Source organism: Felis catus, chromosome C1 (genome assembly GCF_018350175.1).
Source record: "Felis catus isolate Fca126 chromosome C1, F.catus_Fca126_mat1.0, whole genome shotgun sequence".
Lineage (NCBI taxonomy): Eukaryota > Metazoa > Chordata > Mammalia > Carnivora > Felidae > Felis > Felis catus.
In genome coordinates this window covers 40847463-40863091 of record NC_058375.1, presented here as the reverse complement: position 1 = coordinate 40863091, position 15629 = coordinate 40847463, and positions in this window count along the sequence as shown.

Sequence of the window (15629 nt, the reverse complement as noted above, 5' to 3'; positions counted from 1 at the left end):
GATATATTAATAGCAAATATTCTCTCACCTTTGGTAGGTTGCCTTTTAATTTTGTTGATGGTTTCCTTCACTGTGGAGAAGCTTTCTGGTTTGATGTCATTTCACTTGTTTTGTTTTTGTTTTTTGCTTTTGTTGCCTTTGCTTTTGGTGTCAGATTCAAAAAATCATTGCCAAGAACAATGTCAAGGAATTTACTACATATGCTTTCTTCTAGGAGTTTTATGGTTTTGATTCTTACATTCAAATCTCTACTCCATTTTGAGTTGATTTTTGTGTATGGTGTAGTGGTCCAGTTTCATTATTTTGCACATGGCTGTCCAGTTTCTCAACACCATTTACTGAAGAGATTCTCCTTTACCCATTGTGTGTTCTTGGCTCCTTTGTCATAAATTAATTGACAATATATGCATGGGTTGAAAATCTTTTGTTGATAACAACAAAAAATTGTAAATTAAAAAAAAATCAAGAACCATATGATCATTTCCATATAGAAAAGGCATTAACAAAGTACAACATCCATTCACGATATAAAAAAAAAAAATCAACAAAGTAGGTTTAGAGGGAACCCAACATAATAAAGGCCATATATGAAAAACCCACAGGTAATAGCATCCTCAATGGGAAAAAACTGTGAGCTTTTCCTCTATGGCCAGGAACAAGACAAGGATGTCCAATCTCACTACTGTTATTTAACATAGTATTGGAACTCCAAGCCACAGCAATCAGACAACAAAAAGAAATAAAAGGCGTCCAAATTAGCAAGGAAGAACTAAAATTTTCACTATTTGCAGATGACATGATACCCTGTGTTGAAAACCCGAAGACTCCTCCAAAAAAAGTGCTACAACTGATACACGAGTTCCATAAAGTCACAGGATACAAAATCAATGTACAGAAATCTGTTGCAGGGGCACCTGGGTGCCTCAATTGGTTAAGTGTCTGACTTTGGCTCAGGTCATGATCTCATGGTTTATGAGTTTGAGTCCCACATTAGGGCTCTCTGCTGTCTGAGGCACAGAGTGTGCTTCAGATCCTCTGTCCCCATCACTTTCTGCCCCTTACCCACTTGTTCTCTCTCTTTCACAAATAAACATTAAAAAAAATTAGAAGAAATCTGTTGCATTTTTATACACCAATAATTAAGCAGCATAAAGGGAAATTAAGGAATCAATACAATTTACAATTGTACCAAAAACAATAAGATACCTAGAAATAAACCTAATCAAAGAGGTGAAAGACCTGTACTCTGAAAACTATAAAACACTGATTAAAGAAACTGAAGATAACACAAAGAAAAGGAAAGATATTCCATGCTCATGGACTGGAAGAAAACCTATTATTAAAATGTCTGTACTACCCATAAAAATCCACACATTTAATGCAATCCCTATCAAAATAGCATAAGCATTTTTTTCACAGAGCTAGAACAAACTATCCTATATATACAATGGAATACTACTCAGAGATTAAAAAGAATGAAATCCAGGGGCACCTGGGTGGCTCAATCGGTTAAGTGTCTGTCTTCAGCTCAGGTCATGATCTCACGGTTCATGGGTTTGGGCCCCACGTCAGGCTCTGTGCTAACAGTTCAGAGTCTGGAGCCTGCTTCAGATTTTGTGTCTCCCTCTCTTTCTGCCCTCCTCCACTTACACTCTGTGTGTGTGTCTCTCTCTCTCAAAAATAAACATTAAAAAATTTATCTTAAAAAGAATGAAATCTTGCCATTTGCAACAATGTGGATGGAGCTAGAATGTATTATGCTAAATGAAATAAATCAGAGAAACACAAATATATGATTTCACTCATTTGTGGAATTTAAGAAATACAGCAAATGAACACAGTGGAAGGGAAGGAAAAATAAGATAAAAACACAGAGGGAGGCAAACCATAAGAGACACTTAAATACAGAGAACAAGCTGAGGGTTGCTGGAGGAGAGGGTAACTGGGTGATGGGCATTAAGGAGGGTACTTTTGGGGATGAGCACTGGGTGCTCATGAATCATTGAGTTCTATTACTAAAGCCAAGATCACACTGTACAGTAACTGACTTGAATTTTAAAAAGAAAAAAGAAATAAAAGAAAGGAAAAGAAAAGAAAAGCTGAAGTCATCACAATTCCGGACTTCAAGTTATATTGCAAAACCCTAGTAATTAAAACAATATGGCATTGACACAAAAACATGCACAGATCAAAACCCACAACTACTTGGTCAACTAATTTTTGATAAAGCAGAAAGAATATCCAACAGGAAAAAGATAGTCTCTTCAACAAATGGTGTGGGGAAACTGGGCAGCAACATGCAAAGGAATAAAAGTGGACCACAATACAAAATGGATGGAGGACGCAAATGTGAGATGTAAAAACATAAATATCTTAGAGAACACAGGCAGTGATATTGGCCATAGCAAATTCTTTCTATATGTCTCCTGAGGCAAGAGAAACTTGCCTGGGTGGCTTAGTTGGTTAAGTGTCCAACTTCGGCTCAGGTCATGATCTCACAGTTTGTGAGTTCAAGCCCGCATTAGGCTCTGTGCTGACAGCTCAGAGCCTGGAGCCTGTTTTGGATTCTGTGTCTCCCTCTCTCTCTGCCCCTCCCCTGCTTGTTCTTTCTCTCTCAAAAATAAATAAACATAAAAAAAAAACCCTCAAGAAAGTAGGGATAGAAGGAGCATACCTCGAGATCATAAAAGCTATAGATGAATGACCCAACGCTAATATCATCCTCAATGGGGAAAAACCGAGAGCTTTCCCTCTAAGGTCAGGAACAAGACAGGGATGTCCACTCTCGCCACTGTTATTCAACATAGTATTGGAGGGCTTAGCCTCTGCAATCAAACAGAAAGTAATAAAAGGCATCCAAATAGGCCACAAGGAGGGCAAACTTTCACTTTTTGCAAATGACATGATACTCTATATGGAAAAACCAAAAGACTCCACCAAAAAAGTGCCAAAACTGATCCATGAATTCTGCAAAGTTGCAGGATATAAAATCAATGCACAGAAATCGGTTGCATTCCTATACACCAACAATGAAGCAACAGAAAGAGAAATCAAAGAATCGATCCCATTTATAGTTGCACCAAAACCCATAAAGTACCTGGGAATACATCTAACTTGAAAAATCTGTACACTGAAAACTATAGGAAGCTTATGAAAGAAATTGAAGAAGACACAAAAAAATGGAAAAAGATTCCATGCACCTGGGTAGGAAGAACAAATAGTGTTAAAATGTCGATACTACCCAAAGCAATCTACATATTCAATGCAATCCCTATCAAAGTAACACCAGCACTCTTCACAGAGCTAGAACAAATAATCCTAAACTTTGTATGGAACCAGAAAAGACCCCGAATAGCCAAAGCAATCTTGAAAAAGAAAACCAAAGCAGGAGGCATCACAATCCCGGATTTTAAGCTGTACTACAAAGCTATAATCATCAAGACAGTATGGTACCGGCACAAGAACAGACACTCAGATCAATAGAACAGAATAGAGAATCCAGAAATGGACCCACAAACATATGGCCAACTAATCTTTGACAAAGCAGGAAAGAATATCCAATGGAATAAAGACAGTCTCTTCAGCAAGTAGTGCTGGGAAAACTGGACAGTGACATGCAGAAGAATGAACCTGGATCACTTTCTTACACCATACACAAAAATAAGCTCAAAATGGATGAAAGACCTCAATGTAAGACAAGAAGCCATCAAAATCCTCAAGGAGAAAGCAGGAAAGACCTCTTTGATCTTGGGTGCAGCAACTTCTTACTCAACACGTCTCTGGAGGCAAGGGAAACAAAAGCAAAAATGAATTACTGGGACCTTCTCAAAATAAAAAGTCTGCAAAGCAAAGGAAACAGTCAGCAAAACTAAAAGGCAACTGACAGAATGGGAGAAGATATTTGCAAATGACATATCAGATAAAGGGTTACTATCCAAAATCTATAGAGAACTTATTAAACTCAACACCCAAAAAACAAATAATCCAGTGAAGAAATGGGCAAAAGTCATGAATAGACACTTCTCCAAGGAAGACATCCAGATGGCCAACCGACACATGAAAAAATGCTCAACATCACTCATCATCAGGGAAATACAAATCAAAACCTCACACCTGCCAGAATGGTTAACATTAACAACTCAGGGAACAACAGATGTTGGCAAGGATGTGGAGAAAGAGGATCTCTTTTGCATTGATGGTGGGAATGCAAGCTGGTGAAGCCATTCTGGAAAACAGTATGGAGGTTCTTAAAAAACTAAAAATAGAACCACCCTACGACCCAGGAATTGCACTACTAGGTATTTATCCAAGGGATACAGGTATGCTGTTTCAAAGGGACACATGCACCCCAATGTTTAAAACTAGCAGCACTATCAACAATAGCCAAAGTATGGAAAGAGCCCAAATGTCCATCCACAGATGAACGGATAAAGAATATGTGGTATATATACACAATGGAGTATTACTCAACAATCAAAAAGAATGAAATCTTGCCATTTACAACTACGTGGATGGAACTAGAGGGTATTATGCTACGCAAAATTAGTCAGTCAGAGAAAGACAAATATCCTATGACTTCACTCATATGATGACTTTAAGACACAGAACAGATGAACATAAGGGAAGAGAAGCAAAAATAATATAAAAACAGCAAGGGAGACAAAACATAAGCGACTCTTTTTTTTTATTTTTTTAATGAATTTTTTTTTCAACGTTTATTTATTTTTGGGACAGAGAGAGACAGAGCATGAACAGGGGAGGGGCAGAGAGAGAGGGAGAGACAGAAGCGGAAACAGGCTCCAGGCTCTGAGCCATCAGCCCAGAGCCCGACGCGGGGCTCGAACTCCCGGACCGCAAGATCGTGACCTGGCTGAAGTTGGACGCTTAACCGACTGCGCCACCCAGGCGCCCCATAAGCGACTCTTAAATATGGAGAGCAAACAGAGGGTTACTGGAGGGTTTGTGGGAGGGGGGATGGGCTAAATGGGTAAGGGCCACTGGGGAATCTACTCCTGAAATCATTGTTGCACTATATGCTAACTAATTTGGATGTAAATTAAAAAAATAAAATTAAAAAAAAAGGGCAGAACACACGAATAGACATTTTTCCAAAGATGACATACAGACACATGAAAAGATGTTCAACATCACTGATCATTAGGGAAATGCAAATCAAAACCACAATGAGACATCATCTCACACCTGTCAGAATGGCCAAAATCAACAACACAAGTAACAACAGGTGTTCGTGAGGATGTGGAGAAAGGGGAACCCTCTTGCACTGTTGGTAGGAATGCAAACTGGTGCAGCCACTCTGAAAAACAGTATGGAGGTTCCTCAAAAAGTTAAAAACAGAACTATTCTATGATCCAGCAATTGCACTACTAGGTATTTACCCAAAGAATACAAAATTACTAATTCCAAGGGATATATGCCTCCCAATGTTTATAACAGCATTATCTACAATAGTAAAATTACAGAAATAGACCAAGTGTCCACCAACTGATGAATGGGTAAAGAAGATGTGGTATATATACACAATGGAATATTACTCAGCCATCAAAAAGAATGAAATCTTGCCATTTGCAACAACTGTGGATGGAGCTAGAGAGTATTATCCTAAGTTGAATAAATCAGAGAAAGATAAATGACTTATGATTTCACCCATATGTGGAATTTAAGAAACAAAACAAATGAGCAAAGGGAAAAAAGAGACACACACACCAAGAAACAGATTCTTAACTATAGAGAACAACTGATCGTTACCAGAGGGGAGGTGGATGGAGGGCTGGGTCAAATAGGTGATGGGGATTAAGGGGTGCACTTGTTGTGATGAGTACCAGGTGTTGTATGGAAGTGTTGAATCACTATATTGTACACCTGAAACTAATATTATACTATATATTAACTAACTGGAATTTAAATAAAAACTTAAAAAATAATTAAAAATAAAACCAGTGTTATACACCTAAAACTTACAAATATTTTGTCAATTATATCTTGATAAAAATTAAAAATAGCAAAAAAATTAAATAATAATTACAGTACAGAAAAATTAAAAAAACAAAGGATTAATAAATGCTTAATGTTTACTTATTTATATTGAGAGAGAGGGAGAGCAGGGGAGGGGCAAAGAGAGAGAGAGAGAGAGAGAGAATCCCAAGCAAGCTCCATGTTGTCTGTGTATAGCTTGACGTGGGGCTCAATCTCACAAACTGTGAGATCATGACCTGAGCCAAAACCAAGAGTTGGACTCTTAACCAACTGAACCACCCAGTACCCCTTAATAATTTTTAATTAATTTGGGGCACCTCGGTGGGTCAGTTGGTTAAGCACCTGACTTTGGCTCAGGTCATGATTTCACGGTTTTTGAGTTTGAGCCCCGTGTCGGGCTCTGTGCTGATAGCTCAGAGCCTGGAGCCTGCTTCAAATTCTGTGTCTCCCTCTCTCTCTGCTCTTCCCCCACTCATGCTCTGTCTCTCTCTGTCTCAAAAATAAGTAAACATTTAAAAAATAATAATTTTTAAATAATTGATTTTTTAAAAGGGAAAGAAACTTATATTTATAAATTGTTGTAGTAATGAGTACCATTTTGCTTTTGAGCCTTACCTTTTGCATATTTGTCAATGACTTCATCAAAACCTGTCTTCTTCATATATTCATATTTAATAGAGAATATAGCCAGATTTGTCAATCTCTTTACTCACTGTTGATTGAAAAACTCTTTTTATTGACTTTAATTTTGAAAAGTTTCTTTCAAATGAAGCAACATATCTACAAATAGGAAAAGTCTTAAGCAAAAAGGATAAGTTTGGCAGAGATTCACAAAATCCCATTTCACAATAAATTTTAAAAGTTACATGTCTTTGTTTCTTTAGTATTGATTTTAACCACTTTCAAATGTCTACATTTTAAATTCAAAATTTTAAACACAAATAAGAACTCCTTATAATTATGTAAAATGACAGAATTAAAGGAACTGAAGTTTTTGTTTCTTCATCTTTACAATCTCTGTGTCATCATTTTTGTATCAAATTTACTCTTTAAATGCAGAAATATATAATAGCACAGGGCTGAAGACAAGAACAGCATCTGTAGTGAACGCAAGCAATTCTGAACCATAATGAACTTACTCTACAACAAATATGTAGCTGAGTTTGAGTGTGTTGGATGCTGATTCCAAATTGATATCCATGTAGCATACAATGTTTCAGTGATAAAAAATAAATAAATGACAAATGATTTTTTTAAAGTAGTCTCCACCCCCAGCATGGAGCCCAATACAGGGCTTGAACTCATGACCCTGAGATCAAGACCTGAGCTGAGATCAAGAGTTGGATGCTTAACTGACCAACCCACCCAGGTGCCCCAATGATACATGATTTTTAAGATGATTAAAAATATGCTAAGTGAGGTATGTACATATTAATATTTTGTTATTTGTTATTGCTTATTATGTTAATTTTAGGTTCACAGCAAAATTGAGAGGAAAGTACAGAGATTTCCCATATACTCCCTATCCCCCACATGCATGGTCTCATTATCCCATTATCAATATCTCCCACCCAATTGGTACATTTGTTACAATTGTTGAACCTAAACTGACACACCATAATCACTCCCAAATCCATACTTCACCTTAGGGTTAACTCTTGGTCTTGTACGTTCCATGGATTTGGGCAAATATATAATGGTATGTATCCCTCATTATAGTGTCATACAGAGTATTTCCCTGGCCTAAAAATTTTCTGGGCCTATTCATCCCTCCAAATGCTCAACCTCTGGTAACCACTGATGGTTTTACTCTTTCCAGAGTTTTGCCTTTTCCATGTCATACAGTTGGAATCATACAATATGTAGCTTTTTCAGACTGGCTTCTTTTACTTAGTTACATACATTTAAGGTTTCTCTATGTCTTTTCATGGCTTTATAGCTCACTTTGTTTTAGCGCTAAATAATATTCCCTTGTCTGGATGTACCACAGTTTATCCATTCACCTACTGAAGGGTATCTTGGTTGCTTCTAAGCTCCAGCAATTATGAATAGAGGTGCTACAAATATCTGTGTGAAGGTTTTTCAGTAAACATTACTTTTCAGCTCCTTTGTGTAAACACCAAGGGATGCAGTCACTGGATTAAATGGTAAGAGCATGTTTAGTTTTGTAAGAAACTGCCAAACTTCCAAGGTGGCTGTACCATTTTGCATTCACACCAGCAATGAATGAGAGTCCCTGTTGACCTACATTATTAAGCAAATTTGATATTGTCAATGATCTAGAGTTTAGCCATTTGAATAGGTGTGTAATGGTATGAATTACTGGTTTTTTGGAGGAAGATTATAAAGGTAAAGTGCCATTTTCATCATATGATATCAAGGTTACATACCACCAACATGACATAGGACTGTTGATGTTGATCTCCTGACTGAAGTAGTATTTGCTAGGCTTTTCTACTATGAAGATTTTCCTCACCCACAACTTTCCGTATTGTACTTTTAGGAAGGAAGGCAGCCTACATTTAAGGAGTAGAAACTTATGCTCCCCTTCTTTTAGGTTTGAGTATCTATATACTGTATTTGGAAATTTTATGCATAGGAAATTTGCCTATTCTCACCCATTAATTAATTAATTTAGTCATTTATTTATACCATTATAGACTCATGGATATTTATTTTATATTTTTGGTTACAATTTAATGCTACTTTTATTCTTTCTTTCTTTCTTTCTTTCTTTCTTTCTTTCTTTCTTTCTTTAAATATTTATTTATTTTGGGGAGCACAAGAGGGGGAGGGACAGACAGAGGTGGACAGAGGCCCCAAAGGGGGCTCTGCACTGACAGGCTGATAGCAGCAAGCCTGAGGTGGGGTTCAAACTCACGAGCCACGAGATCATGACCTGAGCCGAAGTTGGACGCTCAAACGACTGAGCCACCCAGGTCCCCTGATGCCACTTTTATTGTGTTGTTTAACTTATTCCATTTTTGGAATTGAGAGTTCTTTCAGCTGGCTCTTATGCCTCTCTGACATAGCCCCCCAGTGTGTGTGTGTGTGTGTGTGTGTGTGTGTGTGTGTGTGTGTGTGTGTTGAACAATCCCTTACTTTCTGACACCACAAGATGATCCAGGTTCATTTTGTAAATGCCTGCCCAAGTCCAGAATCAGCCATTTTCCAAGGAACCCTGGTTCTGTTTCATGGATTCATGGTATTAGAAGCCAAGATCTAGGCCCTAAGTGTGTTTATTATGTTTGGGGTGTCATTTCTTCTAAGCTGAGTGGACAGAATGAAGAAGTACGTGTGCACATACTAACCCATCTGTATACACATATCTATAAATATTTCTATATTTAACCATCTGTACCTATGAATTAAATGTGAATTCTTTTTTTTTAAGTTTATTTTTGAGAGAGACAGATTGTGAGTGGGGGAGGGAGATAGAGAATCTGAAGCAGGCTCCAGTCTGTGAGCTGTCAGCACAGAGCCTGACATGGGGCTCAAACCCACAAACCAGGGAATCATGACCTGAGCTAAAGGTGAATGCTTAACTGACTGAGCCACCCAGGTGGCTAAACACGCATTCTTACTGATGTCTCCAACTTTAATACATTACCACATTTTTTATTCTGTCTATCCTGTTCCCCTGGCTTGTCTGTAACCTCCCACTCATGAGAAGAATTATATATACGTGATCTTAGTTAATCCTGTGAGCTAGGAATTAGTATGTCATTTAATAGTTGAGGAAACTGAGGCTCAGAGATAATACATGTTTTCTTTTTCTTTTTTTTTAAATTTTTTTTAACGTTTATTTATTTTTGAGACAGAGAGAGACAGAGCATGAATGGGGGGAGGGTCAGAGAGAGAGGGAGACACAGAATCGGAAGCAGGCTCCGAGCTGTCAACACAGAGCCCGACACGGGGCTCGAACCCATGAACCACGAGATCATGACCTGAGCTGAAGTCGGACGCTTAACCGACTGAGCCACCCAGGCGCCCCATATAATACATTTTTTCAAAGACACAGTGATTAAGAGATGGAAACCAAACTTCTTCTGGGAGAAAAAGAATATTTAAGGCAAAAAATTAAAAGGTATGTGGTTTGTGTAGTAGACCATTCTGATGAATTGGTAAAATGCATTTAAGCTATGTTGATATGGTCCAGAATTAAACATAGACGAATTTGACATTATACCAGTTGTTTCAATGTTGTGTGCACATCTTTGAGGACCAAACTATTACATTGAAGATCTGTTGTTAATTGTACATCACCCTGTGAGTCAACTGTAAAACTTCAAATTTGTTTTATATCTTCTAAAAGAGGCATAACTTGTTCTGAAATCATAAAGATCATTTTATGTTGTACATTTTAAGTCAATTGATTGAAGAATAATAAATAGTAATGGATTAGATAGGGAAATTGCACCTCTAGTCATATTTTTCCTGACCCACTTAAAAAACCGAAAACAGCAGGGTACCTGGGTGGCTCAGTAGGTTAAGTGTCTGACTTCAGTTCAGGTCATGATCTCATGGTTCATGAGTTCTAGCCCCGTGTCAGGATCTGTGCTGACAGCTCAGAGCCTGGAGTCTGCTTCGGATTCTGTTTCTCCCTCACTCTCTACCCCTCCCCTGCTCACACTCTGTCTCTCCTTCTTTCTCAAAAATAAATAAACAATTTAAAAAATCCAAAACAACAACCATGCCCCCCAATTATGGCCGATTTTGAAATATTAATTTTGGCTTGTTCTTGAAAATGGAACTCTGTGATAAAAGAGCGTGGGAAACACTGCATCTATCAATCCCCTTTTGTAAATTCACACTTGCCTATTAAGGCAGTTGAGAAAACCTGCAACAAAAAATCAGTTCAACTTTTGAATCACTGTTTCCCTTTGTCTATAGAATGCTATTTTCATGTAAAGGCTATTAACATCCCATATATCTATATCTATATCTATATCTATATCTATATCTATATCTATATCTATCTATGTCTATATCTCCCTTATATTTGGAACACAATTGCTTCTTCATTTCACAAGCGAGGGGACTTGGTTTACTTCTTCTATTTTCAAAATCTGAAACAGGGCTTGGCACATAGTAGTTACTCAATATTTGTCAAATGAATGAACAAATATTTATTGAGCATCTACTGTATGTCAGTCACAAGGAATATTATGAAAAAACAAACATGCTCTCTAGGCAACTTACACTCTAATGGAAAAGATTATAAATAAGCAAGTAAAAAGTAAAATTTTCAATAAGTTAGGGAAACAAACACAATACTGAGATGAAGCATAAAAGAGGTGATGACAATGGTACTTTTGAAGATAAGTAGCTAGATACTAAAATAGTTTTTTTTTAATTTAAGAGAGAGAGAGAGAGAGAGAGCACAGGGGAGGGGCAGAGGGAGAGAGAGACTCTTAAGCAGGATCCATGCTCAGGATGGAACCCAACATGGGGCTCGATCTCGAATGAGCCACCCAAGTGCTCCCAAACAGTTAGCTCTTTAAAGCATTTACTCAAACAAGTCAATAGTTAACCAGAACTTGAATATTTCTTTTTTAAAAATTTTGTTTATTTATTTATTTATTTATTTATTTATTTATTTATTTATTTATTTATTTTTCTATTTTTTTATTTATTATGAGAGAGAGCAGAGGAGGGGCAGAGAGAGAGAGAGGGAGACAGAGGATCCCAAGCAAGCTCCGCACTGTCAGCACAGAGCCCTATGTGGGGCTTGAACCCATAGTGTAAGATCAGGACCTGAGCTGAAATCAAGGGTTAGCCGCTTAACCGACTGAGCCACCCAGGCACCCCTGAATATTTCTAACATCAGCTTTCAGTCAGAACGCATGTTGAAATAGGTTATATTAATTTAAGTACTTGCATTAAGTGGATAGCATGCTCAAAAGAACTTAAATTAAAGGAATTTCATAAAGGAACTATCTACAGAAATACAGACAAGTTTAAAGGAAGAAACAAGGAAAGAAGAGGATCTCAAGAACCAAAGACAGCCAGAAGTCATTAGCACCTTTAGACCTGAAAAACAAGGAAGTTAGTGGGAGCAAGGCTTTGGGGGTTGACTGAAAAAAAATTATATTAAGCATCTAGGTCACATGCAAGTAATACAAACATCATCTATATAAATAGGCCAAAACTGTGATTCCATTTAGACAAAAATCAAATTTGTCTTCTTGACTGCCTCAGTACTTAATCACAATCCTCACATGCAATGGCACTCAAATGTGTATTGAACATACAGATTGCATCCAGCTCAGTCTTTCACACATGGTTTCCTACGAACCATCAAATAGTCATATAGATTCGTAGCTACCAGCGGCAGGGATGCACTGCAAAAGTACTTATCTGTCTGCCCAAGTACTAAAAGTACCAAGTAAGCATGAGCTGGGGAAGGCAAAGCCAACAGTTGAAAATACTGGTAAACAATGTCCTCTTTTACTAATTTTCTCACTGTTATTAACCCTCAAATACTGCCTCATCCCTTGTTGGTTTCCTTAAATTCTGCTTATGCCTTTGTAAATATATTCCCTTTATTAAATTCAACCCCCCCACACAAAAATTGCACCTAACAGATGCAAATTTCTTGAATAGCGATAATCATATGAGTTAATGATTGTTTTGAAAATTTGAATACAAAGTAGTAACTGCAGCTAAAAAGCCAGGGTAACTTTTATAAGAGTCATAACATTCCAAATTTAAAACTATGTTCTATTTGGCAATTATATACTTCAAATGAAGAAAATTATTTTCTTGTGGGTCCAGTGAAGAAACCAGAGAAATCAGCAATAAGCTGAACAGAGGTTTAAAAGGGTCCTGGCCCAAAGGTGCAAAACAGGTTTTCTTTCATGTTTACTTTTAAGTGTGTGAGCAGTGAATTAAAGAGCACCTTAGAAAACTATGTTTTCCATATAGAGGAATTTGCCATGAATTTTCATATATAATCATATTATTCCATTCTATGTGGAAAAAGATTAAACATTGACCTTTTTAAAAGAACAAAATGGCTCTAGGTAATTTTAAATATCTGTTTAAAAACAGGATTTTGGGGGGTGTCTGGGTGGCTCAGTCAGTTAAGCATCTGACTTCAGCTCAGGTCATAATCTCGCAATTCATGAGTTCGAGCCCCGTGTGAGGCTCTGAGCGGACAGTGTGGAGCCTGCTTGGGATTTTCTCTCTCTCCTCTCTCTCTGCCCCTCCTCTGCTCATGCTTTCTCTCTAAATAAGTAAACACCCCAAAAGAAGAAGCACTTTATTTTTTTATTAAAATTTTTAATGTTTATTTATTATTGAGAGACAGAGAGACACAGAACATGAGCAGGGGAGGGGCACAGAGAGGGAGAGACACAGAATCTGAAGCAGGCTCCAGGGTCTGAGCTGTCAGCAGAGAGCTCGATGAGGGGCTTGAACTCAAAAACTGCGAGATAATGACCCAAGCCAAAGTTGGACGCTTAACTGACTGAGCCACCCAGGCGCCCCAAAAGAAGAAGCACTTTAAAAACGAAAGGATTTGTTTAGGTCATGTGAGTTAATTAACATTCAAAAACATGCTACTGAAAATATAATGGATTATAAGCACTAAATTCGGTATTTATTTTTCTTTTCTTTTTCCCCACTTAATCTACTATATATGTATAGAATTATGTGATGTTTATAACAGAGAACATAAGCAATTAAATGACCATGTTGCAACATTAGAACCAAAATTGCCTTTTTTGCCAGAATCCATTTATGCAAGTGCTTAGGTGGGACTGGCTCAATACTCTCAGAGATAGGTAAACTTAGGTTTGGCCAGACAAAGCCACAGTGATTATTTCAGAAACTGGTTACTTAGAACCAATGAGGCTCAATGACAAAGAAAGTAAGAAGTCATCAGATTCATAACATATTTTGATGATGCAGTCAGCAGGATTTGCAAATAGTTTAGATGGTATAAAAGAAAGAGAAGAGTCAAGACTGATTAACTTGAGCATTTGGGTGATGGTAGCCAGATACTGAGATGGGAAACACAGGAGAAAAAAAGTTTTAATAGAATAAAAATTAAACGTTTAGTTCTGGACATAATAAATTTGAGATGTCTTATTAGACATACATGGGTATAAGACATGCCCAGCAAACAGTTGCACAGGTGAATTTAAGATAAATTTAGAATTTCTTAGGGTAGATTCCTAGCAGTAGAGTTGTTGTATCAAAGGTTATGTGCGTTTTTACTGAGTTGTGCTGGAGCTAGCTTCTGCTGGCTCATAAGAGTTGATTGTTAAATTTTCAAGAATTTTTTGAACCAGTTGTTAGAGATATCCATTTAAAAAATTAAATTACATAACCTTACAATTAAATACATTATTTTTAAAAAGAAGGAAAATGGGGGGAGGGGGAGGTTGGTCAGAGGAGGTCTAGTGGAGAGCTAGGATATTCACCACTGCCCAGCAATAATGGGCATAAATGAGGCACTCCTGTCTTTCCCAGGCAGAATGGTATCATTTGAAACACTAGTGGGGAGTCAGAAATTCCATTCCTGCACAGCAGTAATGAATAGCCCCCACCTTGCATGTAAACAGAGTCCAAACTGGAAATCTGGACTTGTACCCTGACTTCTACCCCAACTTGTCAGTGATGAGGTGGTGGGCATTTCCTTTCCCCTGCCATATAAATGTCAGGGAAAGCTAGCTAAAGCAGGAGATTTAAATCATATCCATAGTCTTATAACACAAAACCCCCAAATATCAAAATTTCAATAAAAAATCACACACCCCACCTGGAACCAGGAAAATCTCAAACTAAATTACAACCTGAGATGATAGAGATATTAGATCTATCCAACAAAGTTTAAAGTAGCCATAATAAAAAAAATACTTCGAGCAAATGTAAAACGAGCAAATGTAAAACCATGTTTGAATCATAGAAAAATAAAAATTCTTGGCAAAAAAATAGAAAATGTAAAGATGGACTAAATGAGAATTTTAGACATGAAAAATATAATAACCAAAATAAAAACTCAGTGGATGGGCTCAACAGCAGAACAGAGGGATCAGAGGAAAGAACTAATGAACTGCAAGATAGAACAATAGAAATTACTCTATCTGAACAACAAAGAGAAAATAGACCAAAAAGCAAAAAAAAAAAAAAAAAAAGAACAGAGCCTTAGGAATCTGTGGAATCATAACAAAAGATCTAATGTTTATGTCAGCAGAATCCAAGAAGAAGAGAAAGAGGGAGTGGTTAAAAAAGTACTTGAAGAAATAATGGCTGAAAACTTTCTAAACATGGGAAAAGACACATACCTACATATTCAATAATCTGAGTGAACCACAGAAACCCAAAGACATCTAAACCAAAACATAGAGTTAAACTTTTGGAAACTAAAGACAAATTAAAAATCTTGAAAACAGGGGGAGAGAAACAGTACCTTGCCTATCAGAGAAAAACAATTCAAATGACAATGGGTTTCTCATTGAAAGTCATGGGAGTCAGAGAGTAGTGACACACCACTTTTAAAATACTAAAAGAAACAAACTCTGAACCCAGAATTACATATCTGGTAAAAATACCCTTTAGGAATGAAGGGAAAATCAAGACATCCTCAGATACAGGAAAACTAAGAAGTTGTCACCAACTGTAAGAAT